The sequence below is a fragment of the Emydura macquarii genome, unplaced genomic scaffold, assembly GCF_026122565.2.
Source record: "Emydura macquarii macquarii isolate MOO-44397 ecotype Brisbane River unplaced genomic scaffold, CSIRO-AGI_Emac_v2 contig_1253, whole genome shotgun sequence".
Lineage (NCBI taxonomy): Eukaryota > Metazoa > Chordata > Testudines > Chelidae > Emydura > Emydura macquarii.
This window is the reverse complement of record NW_027131390.1, coordinates 41,928,058-41,942,621: the sequence shown is the minus strand read 5'-3', so window position 1 is coordinate 41,942,621 and position 14,564 is coordinate 41,928,058. Positions and strand designations below refer to the sequence as shown.

At 44.3% G+C, this 14,564-nt stretch overlaps 1 protein-coding gene and 2 pseudogenes across 1 annotated transcript in view; all 3 read left to right on the top strand.

The window, feature by feature from the left end:
* The window catches only part of LOC137153370 (UDP-glucuronosyltransferase 1-6-like), a 53,127-nt gene that overhangs the window by 24,202 nt on the left and 14,361 nt on the right, over window positions 1–14,564 (top strand).
* Window positions 2,717–5,219, top strand: LOC137153372 (UDP-glucuronosyltransferase 1A1 pseudogene; annotated as a pseudogene).
* Window positions 10,576–12,705, top strand: LOC137153371 (UDP-glucuronosyltransferase 1A1 pseudogene; annotated as a pseudogene).

The following is a 14,564-nucleotide window of genomic DNA, read 5'->3' as shown; positions in this document are numbered from 1 at the left end:
TGCAGCATCCCCACTATGCTGTGCCGATGGGAAATGTCCTCCTGTTGACACAATGTTAGTCTTTTTGTAGGGTTGAATTAACAGCTGTGACCTCTGGATTGATTGAGTACATCTCCACTGCCCCTCAATCAATCCCGCAGAATCAATCTGGCAGCACCAACAGGCAGCCGTTAATATAGACATACTCTTATGTACGGGGAGATTTTGAATAGACCAGTAAAAGGGCCAAGGACCATGTGATAGTGTATCATACTTGTTGCTAACAGCAGCCAGAACTGATAGGCCTTTCAGCATGCCTGTGCAGCTTTGGCATGACTAAGCCAGGAAGGAAGGGGAGACCCTTTATGAACCTTTGCCTGACCCTGTGCCCCTCCCTGATGCTCTGGTGGATCTGCTGGGATCTGTGTTTCAGGAAAAGACCAATAAGCTTATTTATGCATGCCCTCTGGGAGATGTTTGTCCCGGCCTCAAGATACGCAAATTCTGTCAGAACATACCTCGCTAATTAAGTACTCTGGTAATCTTAGGTCTAACTTCTGAAACATTTTTTCCTTGACGTGTTATTGTCTACTAACAAGGATAAATGTGGGGGGATCTCTGTTTGGACTCAGCTCTGGGATCCTACAATGACAGCTGGAAGATCTGGCCAGTCGGAAAGCCGTCACTGTTTCCACTCGAAAGCCACCCCAGACTTCGGTAATTATTAAGGGTTGAAGTGTTTTACTAACCTGTTGCGGATGTGTGTAAGGGCGTGAACCTAAGTAAAAGTATACCTTCAAAGTAAGAGCATGCTCGTGTAGAGCTTGAGCCTCAGTAAAGGTATAGCTTTGTAGTAAGAGCACTGTCGTGTTATACTTTTTCTACCAGTCCATCTATTGGCTGGACAGCAGTGTCTCCATTTGACTTATTTCCTGACACCATCTCTCACAAAGTAAAGTTACCACAAGCTTTGGGTTGGCAGAACCCCGGGTAACACTTAATTTAAGCCTCTAGCCAGGGAGGTCAAATGGCCCACGCAGTCCAAGACAGTGTTCCTGATTGATTCCTGAAACAGAGCCATAAACCAAGGGGCAGCAAATGGGTTCATTAGGAACCCTCCCATGTGGAATCATAGGCCAAGTGCAGAGTATCAGACACCCATACCCTGCAACTGCTTCCACGGACAGATGGGAACTCATTCCTTCCCTACCTTTTCTGTTCACTTATTTGAGTCCTTCGGCAGTCCCATCATCAAAGGGAAGCTCTGGAGAGAACTGCTTGCAGGCCTGAGGAACACCGTTTAATAAGTGCCACAGTTCTTGAATATAAAGGGTGAGGTTTTTCCAACCACTCAGTGCTGGAGTAACTCCACTCCCAGCAAAGCCAGGGGGAGTGTCACCATGGTCTAAAAATTGTGCAGAGTTAAGCTCACGATGACCGCTTTTGAAAATCTCATCCAGTGACATCTGGTTCATTCATCCCTTTCTTCTGCTCCACCCTCTCTGCCTACTAAATTAACTACGCATCTGTTCATCTGGCCAGTGCAGAGACGGTTTATGCAACTGTATAGAGGTTAGGCACGCCAAGGTCAAGTGCTGACTCAATGGTTAGAGTGATGAGAGGTTAACCAAGTTTATCATGATGTGGTTACTGCCACAGTGCAGCTCAGGTTTCAGATCTTTACTTAGGTTTGGTCTCTTTATGTAGATACTTTATTCAGTTAAACATTGACTTGCATAGCACATAGGGCTAAAGGTCAGAAGATAGAGACACCAGGAGTTACTAACTGGAGTTTGACAGGCAATTTGCTCACTTCTGTAGTACCCACTGGGTTTTTGCAGAGATGGCTCCTGTGTTTCCCTCTAGCCCACAGATCCATACAGTGCTGCTTGTTTGCCTGGCCTTCTTGAGCTTTGCTGATGGCAAAAAGCTGCTTGTGGTGCCTATGGACGGAAGTCACTGGCTCAGCATGCGCGACGTGCTAGAAGAGCTGGGGCGCAAAGGTCATGAGATTGTCATTGCTGTGCCTGAAATAAATCTACACATAAAAGCATCTGAGAAGTATGTCATGAAAATGTATCCGGTGCCTTTCACAAAGGCAGAGCTGGAGGGACATTTTCGGGCTTTTGCTCAAGAGGTTTTTGAGGAACGATCTTTTCTGGAAAGGTTTGTTCGAATATATGAAAGACTGAGGAACACCTCCACTCTGCTTTTATCCACTTGTACACACTTACTGTACAACAAAGATCTGATCGGATACCTAGAAGGAAGCAAATTTGATGCTGTCTTTACAGATCCCATGCTACCCTGTGGACAGATAATAGCGGAGTATCTTTCTATTCCCTCTGTGTTTTTCTTGCGTGGAATTCCATGTGGTTTAGACTACAAGGCTCTTCAGTGTCCAAACCCGCCTTCTTACGTCCCAAGACTATTGACAACCAATACAGACCACATGACATTTCCCCAGCGTGTGAAGAATCTACTATTCAGCTTATTGGAATTTTTACTTTGTGATTTTGTTTACGCACCATATACAAAACTGGCCTCTGAATTTCTTCAGAAAGATATAACAGTGACTGAGCTTTTAAGTCATGGATCTGTTTGGCTGATGAGGTTTGATTTTGCAGTTGACTATCCCAAACCATTGATGCCTAACATTGTTATGATCGGAGGCATAAACTGCGCTCAGAAGGAGTTATCTCAGGTTGGTAAAACTTTTATTTTTGTTATACTCATGGTAGGATTCTGAATTCACTAGACATCTTGTATCCTAGATAGGAATATTATACCAATGATACCAGTTTGGCAAAGATTAAGTATCTTGTTGGGAAGAAAATGATTTTGCTTTCACTTCATCATATACTTTTTCATAGCTTTTCAGGAGCTATATTTCTTCTTTTTAAATGTACTTTTAATTGATTATAGAGCAATTCAAACCACCTTTCCTTTCAAGCACTAAGATCTGCCGGTTCAGTTAAAACACCTAAATATTAGCTAGCATCACAAACAAGAGTGAGATCCTGAGCTGCCATAAATCAGTGTTGTTCTGCTGAAGTCAGTTTACACTTGGAGAGGATCTGGTCCAATAGCTTCACTTTGAAAATGTCCAGGAAGTTTCCAGGTACTGGCAAAAAGTTTAAACCTACTAGCTAGAGGTAGATGCAAAAGATGATGGGACATCCACATGTTGGGAAAGGGGCTGGAATTTCTGTTAGGGTTTTGGACATGGATCCTGTTTGGCAGCTCCCTCGTTCACATCTGCCATTTGCTAGTATAAGTTTTGTAAGTGTAAAGCCAACCCCACCCTTACTCGCTTCTGGAATGAAAAGGATCTTTACTCACAGATGATAGTGTGTCAAGAAAAGAAACTACAACAAGAATCCTCTACAACTTCTATGTTCTCTTTATCTATAAATCCTAGAATCATAGAGTTGGAAGGGACCTCAGGAGGTCATCTAGTCCAACCCCCTGCTCAAACCAGGACTAACTTTAGCTAAATAATCCCAGCGACGGTTTTGTCAAGCCACAGTTTAAAAATCCTCCCCTCTTCCCTCTCTCCCTGCCATCAAGAATGCTTCCAACCCTCTTTTTCTACTTTGTGCGAATACTTATTATTTTAAATTTAATTCCTACTAACCAAATAGCAAGTCCTGGAATAGCATTCCATCAAAATAACTTAGTAGTTCTACCTTTGGGGAAACCGTTGGCATTCAGCTGTTGCTTAATCTTTATGATGCCTAACCCCTACTTAATTTGATCTTGGTTTGGATCCAAGTAAACATTTACTTTGCAAACAGTAATCTTACATGACCATAGTTCTCTTGTATAAATCGATGTTCAGTACCTGTATGAGGGAAGGTTTTTTTCCCCTACTAAGAACATGGCTCCTTCCTCCCCGTCATGGTGTCCAGTTGTTACTAGATTACTTCTTTTTCTAGCCTGCTGCAGTCTTGCTGAAAGTGGAAAGCTATTAGTGATGCCTATGGACAGAAGTCATTGGTTCAGCATGAGTCAAGTGCTAGAGAAACTCAGTCTGAAGGGACATGAAATAGTAGTTCTTGTGCCAGAAGCCAACTTACTCATGAGAACATCACTGTATTACACAGTGAAAACGTACCCAGTGCCTCACACACAAGAAGATTTGGATGTCCACTTCCAATCACTCAGTTACCTTATTTTTGATGATGGACATATTCTGAGGAGAGTTTTCGCAGCATATGAAAAGTTCACCAACTTTACTACTATGATGTTTGCCATCTGTAAGCACTTCTTGCTAAACAAAGAATTGGTGAAATATGTCGAGGAGGTTCATTTTGATGCAGTCTTTACTGATCCTGTGTTACCATGTGGATCAATAGTTGCTGAATACCTTTCCATCCCTTTCGTCAACTTTTTGCGTGGAATTCCCTGTGGTCTGGATAAAACTATTCAGTGTCCAGACCCTCCTTCTTATATTCTCAAATTTCTTACTTCTTATACAGACCATATGTCGTTTACCCAACGTATGAAAAACGTATTATTTGGTCCAGTAGAGTTCTTGATTTGCAAGTTTTTGTATTCTCTGTTTGATAATCTAGCTTCTGAATTCCTTCAAAGAGATTTGACAGTCCTAGAGCTTTTAAGTCAGCCCTCCATTTGGCTGATGAGATACGATTTTGCATTTGAGTATCCTAGGCCAGTGATGCCCAATATGGTCTTCACAGGAGGCATCAACTGTGGTCAGAAGAAAAAATTCTCTCAGGTAGTTTATTTTTAGATCCAAATGTTGGAATCACTACAAATTACTCACGTTTGTTTTCTGCATTACACTTACTAACATACATTTTATGCTGTTTGGAGGAAAAAAACACATGGCTTGCATTTTCAAAAGCAACTACTTTGGGCTTCTCCATTTTTGTGTGCCCAATTTGTGATACCTCAAAGAGGCCTGAGTTGCAGAAAGGGTTGATCATCCACCCTCTGACACTTGGGCCTTTTGAAGAGTACTCAAGTTAATTAAGGCACCCAAAGTCACTAGCCATTTTTCAAAATATAATCCATGCATCTACTGTTAGAGGCCCAGGAGACTCTTTTCATTATTATTTTTTAATAATTTTTCATTGCATATTTTGGACATTTCATTTTATTTTGTTTTATCATGGGAGACCCTGTAGGGGATGGTTGGGTCCTGGCCCGGAGTGGAAGGCCTTAGAGGTGTCAAAATAATCCTGCCCTGCACTTCCCTGTCCCGCCCCCAGCTGTGGCACCTCTCCTTGCTCCAGGCATTCCAACCTGATGCATGGAGTTGCAGGTGGTTTGGCCTGGACACCTTGGTCATGATGGTGAGTCCGGCCTGGCCAAAGTTGAGTAAGTGGCTCAGCAATCTCAGGTTCCAATGCCTGAAGCAGGGATCTGGGCCCATCCCATGGTAAGAGAGTTGCAGGAGTCCCCAGTGCAGGGAGGAGTTTCTAGTTTTATTTCATTTTATAGGTTTCTTGTTGTGTTTTGTGTTATTTTGCGTTGGCCAAAAACACAGGGCTCTAGCGATTTATACTAAGACTAATTAAAAGTATTTCCTGCGTCAAGATGTTAAATAGCTTTAGTCCTGACTGGAATTGCCAGAAAGAGAGTTTACAGTGCTTACCAAAATCAGCTAGAGTAATGATGACTGAGAACAAAGAAACACAATCGTCATTGCCCAGATCTCTCTTTTTATGATATTTCCAAGACCTAGGAAGTCTGAAAGTAGATTTATGGGCACATTAGTACTCACAGGCTACATATACATGTGGAGTGGGAAGTGTGATACCCAGCTCACAGACATTTTTGCATTAGCTCTCATTGAACTAGCAGGCTAAAAATAGTAGCTTAGTTGTATACGTACTCCCTGCTCTAGGTGTGTACCTACCATGGGGTCTGGAAGGGATTGTACTCAAAGAGAGTATGTCTGGATGAGCGGGAAATCACGCCCTGAACTCTCCATATAGATATAGCCACAGTTACCACGGACTTCAGTGGGAATTGCAGCTCCTCTGTATCACTTTGATTATTTTTGTATTTATCTTATCATCCTCAGTGACTTATTTATAAGCTGTTAAAATGGCATCCTTTGAACACAGGCTTGATCCTGAGTCATGCACCCCACAGGCTTATGCATATTTGTCTTCTTTTGTCAGACAAGATCAGCCTGATTATTTGCTTTGCTAAGAGATAGGGCAATGGCTAGTAGCTATAATGGAAATCAAATCGCTCTCTCTTACAAGCTAGCTGGATGAAAAGTACCTTGCTTCAGCAATCTTTCAAGAGCTCATAATGAAGCTATAAAAAAAGACTGCCTGCTTTCCTATCCTCAAAAAATGGGAAGGGCTTATTGATTTGTGTGTTTGATCATGCTGGGGGTGACTAGTTGTGCTTGTGAATTCTAAAGGATGCTTAGTGATGAAGTCTATATAAGTATCTAAACTACAACCATCATTTCAGCTGGGAGAAAAAGCTATTGGATGGCATTTTATCTTTTGATTTAGCAAAGTAGGTTCCAGTGATCAGGGAGACTAAAGTTGAAAACCAGTTAATCATGAATGCCACAAACTACTGATTTCATAGCACTTCAGGTTAATTGCATAACAGTTCATTGCTTTTGTATGGCCTTGGCAACCAGTGCTATGCCTTCACTCTCTCGTGATAGCTAAATATTTCTCCACTGCCTTAGGCAGAGACATAAAAAAGATGAATTTATAATCATGGGATAATGGGTTTGGAGATCCGTCAGATTCTGGTTGTCTCTAATGAGAGAGGAAGCTACCTCTCAGATCTCAGACATTTCAATGCCCAGGTCTGACACTACAGAGCTATATCATTACCCTCTTCTCATGAGAAAACACAGGAAGGGGGATTCGGGACCAATGAAGTCAGCCACATGTACCAAAAGGAGTTCAGGGAGGAGGAGCATCAGGCTTTATAGAGAGTTTAGGCTGTGACCTCCAAATTCCATAAACCCCTGAAATGTGTGGGGAAAAGAAGGCCCAAGTCCCCTTCATACTTTCTCATAAGCCATGCTGCTGGGGGGGGGGCCCTCCTACCTGCTCCCTGTGCAGAGAACAGTGCAGAATGTTGCACATAGAAGTGCATCTGAGGAATGCACTACACACACTGAAAGTGCACTACAGGCATGTCCTATTACAGCTACTAGTAGCTGAAAGCCCATGCTGTTGCACTTGTGTCCTTCATAAAGTCATGTGGGGCAAAACAGCCAAAAGTGGCTGAGAACTTAAAAATTAGATGGTAACACCATAAAAGCCCATGATTATTCCACCTGGTGATATTCTAAACAAAAGAGAGCTTTCAACCACTGAGTCAGCAGACATTTTAGGTTTCAGGGTGGGATACCTGGCAATCATATTATATAGAGTAAATGAAATTTCTACATAGAAACTGGGGAAATGGCTTCCCCCATACGCTGAAGTAGTATGGGCTTGAGCCAGATATAATGCAGGCAAATGCCGTGTGAGGTTCTTCAAACTCTGACCTGCACTGACTCTGCTATGAACTTCTGCAGCCCCTTAAGTAAAGATTCTGCTAGTTGTGCTGAGTGATTGTACAGAAGTAAAAAGATTGGAGATGTTTTGTTAAAATTTTACTTAAACTCTGCTGACACTCCTATTATCAGTTAATTATTGCTTAACATGCTCATTTCCTCCCTAGTTTATAATATTATATGTTAACCATCTGAATCTTTCTAGGTATGTTTGCTGTGTTGGAGCTGTGTTGGTCCCAGGATATTGGAGGGTTTTGTGTAGCTTGAAAGCTTGTCTCTTTCATTGACCGAAGTTGGGTCAATGGAAGACATTACCTCACCCACCTTGTCTCTCTAACTAAAAATTTAACTTGAATGTTAATGGGGCTTAGAGTTCAGACAGAGATGACTAGAGTCTTTAGCCCAGATCCTCAAAGATCTTTAGGTGCTTAACTGCCTCTGCAGATCTGGGCCGTAGTAATTTCTGATCTAAAACACAACTGCTACCTGCTCCTCCAGAACCTTATGAGTCCTTTCTGGTCCTTCAGCATCTCTCCACTGTAACTGCAAGAGATGCAGTTCTGCTTGGCTCCTTCTGAGAGAAGGCTCCTTTAGCCCATGCCTTTCTGATGGCGAACCCCAGTGAGGTGAAGTTTGAAGACCCTTTCCTTCTTCACTACCTCTCCTTTGGCAGGGAGGGCTTTTGCTGTCTGTGGAGTGACCTCTGAGAAGATCTCCAATCTACAATATAACACCCTTGATTTTAGCATAAAATATATTAAAAGCAGAGAGCAAATCATAGCAAAATAAACTGTTTACATATCATGTCTAGTATTAAACTTTGGATAAGCTAATCAAGCGGTGGTTCCTTTGACTTAGTTACTTATTTCCTGCACCACATGTCCCTGCTGTCTTCCTCCATCTGTCCCAAGTCATGTCTTTCAAGCCTCTGCCCAATGTGAAGTTTCTCATCATATCAGGGTGAATGAGGTGCACCAACATGTCCACCAATTACTGTTTGATTAGGTGCAGTGACCGGAGGAAATAACCTGGTACGTGGGAGACCCAGATTCAATTCCCGTTCTCAGTCAGGCAAAGCAGAGGCTGGAACCTGGGTCTCCCACATCTCAGGTTACGACTGACATTTCCTGAAATAGAAAAAGTTTATTCAGAAAGTTCCCACCCAACTCTGCTGGTGACCTCCCCATTTCTAGCTCTGGAAGGGTCCCCTGACTTCCTATCTCCAAATCCACTATTTTGAAGGTCGCTTTGAGCTTCACAACCCCTTACCCATCCTGACAAGTCAAGATGGCTGAATTCCAGATGGCACATACATTTTTCTTGGCCATTGCTGTTGAATCATCTAAGCTCAGTCTGTGACTACTTGTTCTGTAGCTTAGCACCTTACAGAAGCAGAATGTGTTTTTCTTCCCTACACCCTTCTTACCCCTCTTTCTGCTTGTTGGGAAATGCAAAGGGATGGATATTCTGTAACACAGCTCCCCTTTTTAAGACAACACTGCAAGTATTTATGCTTGCAGGCTTATCCTGGAAATTTTCATACATCACTGCTTGGCCTCTTTATTCCAGAACTCCAACTGGATTTGGACCAACCCTACTGGCCACTCTCCCTTCCCATCCATCTGCTGGGTTGTTACCAGGACTACAGGATTATGTGTCTCTGCACTTGATGGGGTGGAAACATCACTCTTGGGTAAAGGTCAGTCAGTCAGTCAGTATGAGCACTAAAGGCTAGACCAACAGAAGGATTTAAGGGCCTATTTGCCTCTTCAGGTGCCAACGTTTAGATGCTGCTGAGATCCCCCTATGTCCCACTCAGCTGCCACCTGCAGGCTTCTAGGCATCCACGTCTCCACCGGTGGGCATGGGCAAAGTCCTGATTCCACTGAGATGATTGACCTCCCTGGCTCAGACCTAAGCCCCAGTGGGATTCTCAGATTAGGCATCTCCCTGCCTATTGCCTGTGAGCCCATCCGGTAGGCATGCTCAGAATATGCTTAACCTGCACAAAAGGCAGCCAAGGCAAGAATTTTTGGGTGGGCGGGCGTGTCTCCTCTCCCCTGTCCCATTATCCCCATGGTTAGGGCACCTACTTGGGATGTGGCAGACCCAGGTTTGAATCCCCTCCTCCCTCTGCCTGGTGTGGAGCAGAGATTTGAACCAGATGTCTCACATTCTCGGTAAGTGCCCCCAACCATCAGGCTATTGGGAATGCTCAGGTGTCGCTCTCTCTCTTGCCTGTTAAAGCTGTTTCACTTTGTCGAAACAGATTTCTGAGAGCAGGAACTTGAAACAGACTCTCCCACATCCGACATGAGGTCCCTCACCATTGGGCTAGGGAGTCCGTCAGTCTCTCGCAGTGACTTTGGTTCTAATGCCATGGCTGTGGCTCTTGAGAGGAGGGGGACACCTCGTCCCCCCAGTTTGATTGGTGGGGAGTATGCCTCTCCTCAGCATTTCCAACTGACTGGCTGAGGTAGCTCTTGGCTTGGCTTGCTGGCTTCTGAGAATACCTTTCTTAGGTTCCATATGACTCCTGGGCACCTGGCACAGGGCTGGGAATTCCACTGGGCGCCTAGGATTTAGGCACTGCAATGCTCAGTCCCTTTGCGGATCGAGCCCTAACTCCCTTAAAAACTGAAACCCAGTGTGCTATGCCCTCCAGGCTCTGGTTTTCAAGGCCATCAGGAATTCCAGCATGAAAGTGGCCTCGCACGTTGTCCCTTTAAGACCTTGGGACTGCATGGGCAGTAGCATTCTGGACCGGCTCAAGAAGTGTACTCTTCCCCTCCGGGATTGCTTCTTAGTTGTATCTGTCAGCATGGCCTTGCAATGGATGAGAAAAAAAGTGCAATTTCCCCAAGCTTATTTCTGGTAAACTGAGGCTAGTAGTCCGGGCTTTAGCCAGGTGCCGAGTGGACTACTGCCTTCTAAGGGTGCATCGACAACTGCCAGCCATCAGCATTTAACTGCTTCACCCAGACCGCAAACATCTACACTGCAATTTTACAGCCCCGCTAGCCTGAGTCCACTGGCACAGGCCCCCCACTGGTGTTTAGCTGCAGTGTAAACCTATCCTGAGGGTCTTCAACCAACCCTGGCCCACACCAACCCTGCTATGAAATTCTGTGGTCTCTCTTGTGGTCTTTGTTAGTTATGCTGACTCATTTTATACGTACGAAGTGCTGATGGAGGTGTTGTGTTAGTGCATAATGAACTCCAGCCACACTGATGGTATCTATTCAGTATTGTCTAATATCTGCACTTTCATCACAGTTGAAAGCATTATATGTTAACCACAGAAACCCTTCTCAGGAAATATTTTACTTGAGAATTAATTAGGCTTAAAGGTCACAGAGACGCACCTACAATCCCAGACACTTCTGCCTTTAAATGCTGCTTGGAAGGTTTCTTGGGGAGCACATTGTTTGGTTGGTTATTTTACCCTTAGCAGTACAATGGCAGCCATTTCAGGATACCAGAGAACTACCGGACTAGCTCTTTTTCTCTCTTTGTGGAGTTTTGCTGAAGGTGGGAAACTGCTGGTTGTGCCTCAAGATGGAAACCATTGGCTCAGCATGTGTGTGGCAGTGGAGATGTTTGGGGAAAAGAGGACACGACGTTGTCATGATCCCAGAAACCACCTTGCTCATGGGAACATCAGAGTATTATACAATAAAATCGCATCTTGTGCCTTACACACAGGAATCATTGGATAAATATTACCAATCAATAGGACAGCACATTTTTGTCAACCGGCCACTTCCAGAGAAAATTGCAACGATCTTTGAAAAAATATCACAATTTACAACCATGTTCTCTTCTGCCTGCAGGCATTTCTTATATAATAAATAGTTAATCAAATACCTTTAGGATAGCAAGTTTGATGCTGTCCTTATGGATCCTGTGTTACCATGTGGACCAATAATTGCTGAATCTCTCTCCGTTCCTTCTGTGTACATCATGCGTGGACTTCCATGTGGTCTGGACTTCAAAGCCACTCAGTGTCCCACTCCTCTTTCTTACATCCCAAGACTTTTCACATCTAATTCAGACCACATGACATTTACCCAGCATGTGAATCTATCAGTCAATTCTGCAGAGAATTTACTTTGTTACCTGTTATATTCAAAATACGAGAGCCTGGCTTCTGAGTTTCTTCACAAAGAGGTAACAATCCTGGAACTGTTCAGCAAGGCATCCATTTGGCTGATGAGATAAGACTTTGTGTCTGAGTATCCCAGGCCAGTGATGCCTAACATGGTCTATATCAGAGGCATCAACTGTCAACAGAAGAAACCATTATCCAAGGTTTGTACTTTTAAAAAAAAAAAAAAAAAAAAAAAGCTGAAACTGTTACAGGGTTTGCCAGAGATTATGTTATGGGTTTTTATGTAGGCTCTATTCCTATCTTTTGTGTGTGCATGAGATCTTACATGGTCCAAGTGAAACCACCATTTTTATGAATTACACATGAGCTTGATGACATCACAAGCGTTGACGCAAGTAATGATGTAAAGTGGATGCCTGAGTGAGGTGGGACAGGCAGTGTCCTTAAATCATAGAATCATAAAAGATTAGGGTTGGAAGGGACCTCAGGAAGCCATCTAGTCCAACCCCCTGCTCAAAGCAGGACTAACCTCAGCTAAATCAGTTGTTATTGCCTCGGGACAGTTTCTACAGCACATAAGTAAAGGCCCTTTGGAGCCTTCATTGAAAATTGTTATCTGACACGCGTTACCCTCAGCGTACTGCTCCGTCTTACATAAGCTTCTGGAGTTGAGCTGCATAAATTCTGCTCGAGTCGTGTGCTTCAGGTGGCATAGTAAGAGAAGGGCTATTTTGATAAAAGACTCTCACAAAGAAGCAGCTGGGTCCCCATGACACTGATTGCCACCATGTCCAGTGTGCCTGCATCGTATCATTGTATCTGAGAAGCGGCAAAAAGTTTGAATGTGATGAGTTAAAAAAGTAACTTTAATCTAGAATACCTGGGCTTCCCATTCTGTGTTTAGAACTACAGCATTCTATTCTACCCCCACCTCCATTCCCCTGATGGAACGCCTAATATCAGCCCTAACTCTATCTTAACACAGTTTGGCGGTTTTTGGTTTCCCCCTCCACCCCTCTGGGATTTGCTTAGCTTGTGGCATTTGCATTATAGGTTTTTAAAAATGGTACGTGGTGCTCTAGATAGCTATGCAATGGTGATAGAGAACTGGCTAGAGCATAGGGCTCAACGAGTAGTGATCAATGGCTCCATGTCTAGCTGGCAACCGGTCACAAGTGGAGTGCCCCAGGGGTCGGTCCTGGGGCCGGTTTTGTTCAACATCTTTATTAATGATCTGGAGGATGGGGTAGATTGCACCCTCAGCAAGTTTGTGGATGACACTAAGCTGGGGGGAGTGGTAGATACCCTGCAAGGTAGGGATAGGATACAGAGTGACCTAAACAAACTGGAGGATTGGGCCAAAAGAAATCTAATGAGGTTCAACATAGAAAAGTGCAGAGTCCTCCACTTAGGGAGGAAGAATCCCGTGCACAGCTATAGACTGGGGACCGACGAGCTGGGCAGCAGCTCTGCAGAAAAGGACCTGGGGGTAACAGTGGATAAAAAGCTGGATATGAGTCAGCAGTGTGCCCTGGTTGTAAAGAAAGTTAATAGCATATTGGGCTGCATTAGGAGGGGCATTGCCAGCAGGTCACGGGAAGTGATTATTCCCCTCTATTCGGCATTGGTGAGGCCGCATTTAGAATATTGTGTCCAGTTTTGGGCCCCCCACTACAAAAAGGATGTGGACAAGTTGGAGAGAGTGCAGCGGAGGGCAACAAAAATGATTAGGGGGCTGGAGCACAGGACTTATGAGGAGAGGCTGAGGGAACTGGGCTTGTTTAGTCTGCAAAAGAGAAGAGTGAGGGGGGATTTGATAGCGGCCTTTAACTACCTGAAAGGAGGTTCCAGGGAGGATGGAGCTAGGCTGTTCTCGGTGGTGGCAGATGACAGAACAAGGAGCAACGGTCCCAAGTTGCAGGGCGGGAGGTCTAGGTTGGACATTAGGAAAAAGTTTTTCACTAGGAGGGTGGTGAAGCATTGGAATGGGTTACCTAGTGAGGTGGTGGAATCTCCATCCTTAGAGGTTTTTAAGCTGAGACTTGACAAAGCCCTGGCAGGGATGATATAGCTGAGGTTAGTCCTGCTTTGAGCAGGGGGTTGGACTAGATGACCTCCTGAGGTACCTTCCAACTCTAATATTCTATGATTCTATGAGGTGGAATAGGCTGTAGGACAGGCTGTAGGGACATTCAGAGAATCCCCCAGTGCTGAAAAGCCAGCGTATCTGGTGCTATGATGCCTGCTTGGAGCTAGGGACACGTTGGGGACGCGAGAAGAACATGCTGCATTCTGTTGATCCTTGACCTGCAGAAATAGTCCCTAAGGGACTGTTCCAGCCAGTCACCCTGTGACTGCTCTAACTTGCACCACGGGTGAAACTGGCCCCTGGCTGGCCCAAGGATTTGCAGGGGGCGAGGGAGTGAGTGAGGGCAGAATGCGGGGTGCAGATCTGGTGCACTGAGGATCCAGTCGAGTAAGTGCATTCAACAAGCACAAGAGATGCCTGTTTCAAAAACACGACATTGTGAAACTCTACGTATGTCTGTGATGCGTGCATTGTCTGAATTAAGAGGGCCACAGCCATCAGAACACACGGCACATGCTGGCTTTGACAGAAAGCTTTAGGAAGCTTGCATCCGTAGCTGAGCATACAACAAGGCAGTTTTAACTTGGGCCTTTGGCTGCTAAGCCAATGCAGATGTTCTGGCAGCTGCCATGCATAGCTTATACCACCTGTTTGGGATCGTACAGCTTCCAGATGTTCACATAAATAAATTGCATTCATGGACTTCAAGGCTATATAACCATCATGTTTCAAAAGAAAACCACCACCACCAGAGGCCACTGTCCTTGGCAAGGCCAAGAGATTTAAAACAACTGGGGACTTTCTAAACTGAGCCATTTTTGAGATATGAGTCTAAGGCAATGAGGATGGTTTTGTAGAAAGCAAAAAGACCT